The 5,000-nt window shown below is 43.4% G+C and overlaps 1 protein-coding gene across 4 annotated transcripts in view; it reads right to left on the bottom strand.

Annotated features, from left to right (window-relative positions):
• The window catches only part of ldb1a (LIM domain binding 1a), a 41,615-nt gene that overhangs the window by 35,837 nt on the left and 778 nt on the right, over nucleotides 1-5,000 (bottom strand). The window lies entirely within an intron of this gene.

Genomic DNA, 5,000 nt, shown 5'->3' with positions numbered 1-5,000 from the left:
AGGTCTTTAAATAAATACTCCTTGAAAAGTCTATGAGAAAATGAACAGGGGAATAATTTCCTGGGCCCTGGTAGGGGGGCGGGACTGCGACGCTCTATAGGAAGAGGCAGGAAGGAAAGGACTCGAGGAAAGAAGGAAGGTCATTTCTTTCTATCTTTATTTGCAGCCTTCACTGAAGGGGAGGAGCCTCTGCCACCATCATACAAGAATGTAAACAAACCTGCCTTCAATACGACCAGTGATTTTCATCACACACACGCACGCGCACACGCACGCGCGCGCACACACACACACACACACACACACACACACACACACACCACACACACACGCACGCACGCACACACACACACGCACACGCACGCACACTACAAGTGTGACTTGAAAGTAATCTTTCAATGTGGGTATCTGTGTGAGAGATCGACTGGCTCAAACCTGCCGCAGCAAGTTCCTTCCTTAACCCTTAACTTGCACATGAGAAGCTGCATGCAACTCTTTGTGTGCGTGCGTCCCTGTGTGCGTGCCTGCGTGTGTGCGTGTGTGTGTTGACTGCTTTCCCTGTGTACATGCTCTAGAAACATGTGGTTGCCATTAAAACGTTTCTGTTCCTCACTAAAAGACTCTCTCTCTCTCGCTTGCAGAGTGCAAAGCAAAGAGGGGCGAGCAACAAGACAATGGGAGCCCCGTGAAAGAACAGAACACTGCTCATGAAACCAACCCGCGTCTATTTGGTTACATCTGTTCACTCTCAGTGTTAGATCTATTTGGTTACATCTGTTTCACTCTCAGTGTTAGATCTATTTGGTTACATCTGTTTCACTCCCAGTGTTAGATCTATTTGGTTACATCTGTTTCACTCTCAGTGTTAGATCTATTGGTTACATCTGTTTCACTCTCAGTGTTAGATCTATTTGGTTACAATCTGTTTCACTCTCAGTGTTAGATCTATTTGGTTACATCTGTTCACTCTCAGTGTTAGATCTATTTGGTTACATCTGTTTCACTCTCAGTGTTAGATCTATTTGGTTACATCTGTTCACTCTCAGTGTTAGATCTATTTGGTTACATCTGTTCACTCTCAGTGTTAGATCTATTGGTTACATCTGTTTCACTCCAGTGTAGATCTATTTGGTTACATCTGTTCACTCTCCAGGCCCCTTTTCCACCAAAGAACTTCGGTTCAGAACCAGTGCCGTTCCGAACCTTGGTGCTTTTTGCGAACCGGTCGCGAACGGCTGCATTTCCACCAGATTGACTGGCCCGGTTCATTTGGTGGCGCTATTATGCGCCCGAGGGCGTTGCACAACACAAACCGATGTAAACAGTATCCACGAGGTTGTGATGTCAGGTTACAAGTTATTATAACGCCCCGCAAGTCTCTGGATTCTGGATCGCGATGCATCCGTATACGTTTGGATCGTTTCATGTTTGCGTTGGCAATTAATGTAAACGTATTTTTGTTCAAAGATATCTGTTGCGGTGTGTCACTGTGTCTGCGACGTCCTCCAAGTTCCAACCCACTGACAAGTTCCAACCTACTGACACACACCCACTTATATCGTCTCGGTTCACAAAGCGCTGCGTGCAATTACAAAGCTGAACCACCGTTTTGTGGTTCACATTGGGAACGAACGTTTATGGTTCGGAACCCACTCATTTTCAGTGGAAACACTCTGAACTGGTTCAATATTTAGCGGGAAGAAAGAACCGAACCGGTTCAACCCCGGTGGAAAAGGGGTCTCAGTGTTAGATCTATTTGGTTACATCTGTTCACTCTCAGTGTTAGATCTATTTGGTTTACATCTGTTCACTCTCAGTGTTAGATCTATTTGGTTACATCTGTTCACTCTCAGTGTTAGATCTATTTGGTTACATCTGTTCACTCTCAGTGTTAGATCTATTTGGTTACATCTGTTTCACTCTCAGTGTTAGATCTATTTGGTTACATCTGTTTCACTCTCAGTGTTAGATCTATTTGGTTACATCTGTTTCACTCTCAGTGTTAGATCTATTTGGTTACATCTGTTTCACTCTCAGTGTTAGATCTATTTGGTTACATCTGTTTCACTCTCAGTGTTAGATCTATTTGGTTACATCTGTTTCACTCTCAGTGTTAGATCTATTTGGTTACATCTGTTCACTCTCAGGTTAGATCTAATTGGTTACATCTGTTTCACTCTCAGTGTTAGATCTATTTGGTTACATCTGTTCACTCTCAGTGTTAGATTTCATTCTCTGAGTTAGAAACAGCCAGTAAATGTACTTGTGAGCTTGTAGATCGGCTATTTTCAAATGGCCGAAATGTATAGGGTTGAATGTATAAGTTGTATGTATAAGTGTTTAATGTATGTTTTCTAATCAAAATTAAAATATCCAAAGTAACTATATAGTAACTAAAGCTTTTCAAATAATTGTAGTGGAGTAAAAGTACAAATTCTGGCTCTGAGATGTAGTGGAGTAAGAAGTAAAAGTACTGGAAATTGGGAAACACTCAAGAAAAGTACAAAGAACCTCAAAATTGTATACTTAAATTACAGTTACTTTCCAGCACTGCAAACAGCATGATGAAGTAAAAAGCGAGGATGTCACTATAGTGAGAAGAAGTGTGAAGCATCTTCAGCGCCGCGCCGCCATCGAATCTGAGCGAGGGCCATTAAGCCATTCTGACCTGAGATCAGATTCTAAAAATGTCTTCTACATCCTGACAGTTTTCCATTCTGACCTGAGATCAGATTCTAAAAATGTCTGACTACATCCTGACAGTTTTCCATTCTGACCTGAGATCAGATTCTAAAAACGTCTTCTACATCCTGACAGTTTTCCATTCTGACCTGAGATCAGATTCTAAAAATGTCTTCTACATCCCGACAGTTTTCCATTCTGACCTGAGATCAGATTCTAAAAATGTCTTCTACGTCAGTCGTTTCTTCGATAAAATTTATTTTACAGACCTACAAGCTCGTAGCGCGCCACTCGGTGGCGCGCTATGAGCTTGTAGATCTGCTGTTTTCAATAGCTTAAGCATAACATAATGCCAAACACCAAAAGGATTCCCGGCCCAGAATGGGTTAAAGTGATCCTGGCACCCTAATTCAATGCCCTCGCGGTCTCAGATCCCCTCAGCGGATGCTGCGATTCAATTTGGAGCCTGTTAGACATCACTCCACCGCCCTGGGCTGTACGCGCTGGACACTATAGCACTACTCGTCCCCCTGGCACTCTGTTGTTCACTAGACAATTACACACTGAACCCAGTGCCTCTCTCAGTCTCTCTCTCTCTCTCTCTGTAGACTGCCAACTCTCATCAGACCCTCATTGACGCGGGAATAGCTATAGGAAGGCAAAAAGCGAGCGTGGAGACTTTGAGATGTTAGCTAGTACATCTGCAGTGGTTTTGGAGGTTGTCTGGTCTCCCTTCTCCTCCCTTTAGACTCTGGTGTCGGACAGGACACCTTATGGGTGACAATAGTGCTACCTGCAGGTACCTGAAGCTTGTTCTCATGTTCTCCCTGTGTCCCCTAGGGTATAGGTACCCTCACATGTTCACCCCGTGTCCCCTAGGGTAGGTACCCTCACATGTTCACCCCGTGTCCCCTAGGGTAGGTACCCTCACAAAAAACATGCAGTAATCCTGGTCTCTATACTGCCTCCCCCTGGCCAGCCGGGGCGCCTGATGGAGGGGAAAGGAACTGGTTGGAATAACGTGTTCCTTCCACGCACTATGTCCAACCAGGGAAACTCCCCCCCCCTGTCAGTAGCAACTTGGACACTCAGGAATGAAGGAAGCATGAGTTCAAGTTCTGTTGCTCTCCCCAGGTTTGCGGAGGGTGTGTAGAGCCCAGGATCACATTAGATAATTGACACAGGGGTGAAAAATGGGTTACAAAATTGTGGGATGAAAATTATATAAAAAAATACCCTCATGGCACGAGCAGGGGGGATTCGTGGTGGGACTGCGGTGGAGGTTTGGTCTTAAACGCGCAGTTGCAAATTTCCTCTCTCATTTCTGGACAAGACGTAAAAAACTAACTTTTATATTGTAGCTTCATTCCAAAAAATAAAGTATGCAAAGCCTTCCTGATTAGAAAGCATACATTAACCACTTTCAACCCTGTACATTTCGGCCATTTGAAAATAGCCGATCTACAAGCTCACAATTAGAGCTTAGAACTACTTCGTTACAAGTAAAAGTACGGAATTGAAAATGTACTTGAGTAAAAGTACAAAAGTATCTGCATCAAAATGTACTTAACGTACTAAAAGTAAAAGTACTCATTGTGCAGAATGTGCACAAGTTCAAATGTTTATGTATATGTTCTATTTTCAATAGATTTTGTAAAAAACATTAACTTGTGAAATGGCACATTCTGCACAATGAGTATTGTTACTTTGAGTACTTTAAGTACATTTTGATGCCGATAAGTTTGTACTTTGTACTCAAGTACATTTTCAATTCCGTACTTTTACTTGTAACGAAGTAGTTCTAAATTGCAGCATTGGTACTTTTTACTTAAGTAAAACAATTGAGTACTTTTTTTCCACCCACTGGTTTATAGACACTAAGTAGTAAAGTGACGATGCACACTTGTTTTCACTTTGTTATGTAAAAGAAAAAGCAACAGCTAATGTCTGTAGCTACAGTGCAGTGTGTGTGTGTGTGTCTGTAGAATGTCTGTAACTACAGTGCGTGTCTGTAGAATGTCTGTAGCTACAGTGCAGTGTGTGTGTGTGTGTGTGTGTGTGTGTGTGTGTGTGTGTGTGTGTGTGTGTGTGTGTGTGTGTGTGTGTGTGTGTGTGTGTGTGTGTGTGTGTGTGTGTAGCCCCCTGGTTAGACACATAAGAGCACAGCTAGCACACTGCTGGCACACTAGGCCATTACAGGTTCAGCAAGCACGTGCATGCATGTGCGCACGCACACATACACACACACACACACACACGCACACACACATACATGCACACACACACGCACACACTTGACACTGGCCCCAGGCCAACTT

Source organism: Protomyctophum parallelum (assembly GCF_964188405.1).
Source record: "Protomyctophum parallelum genome assembly, chromosome: 10".
NCBI lineage: Eukaryota > Metazoa > Chordata > Actinopteri > Myctophiformes > Myctophidae > Protomyctophum > Protomyctophum parallelum.
This window is presented reverse-complemented; position numbering and strand designations above follow the sequence as displayed.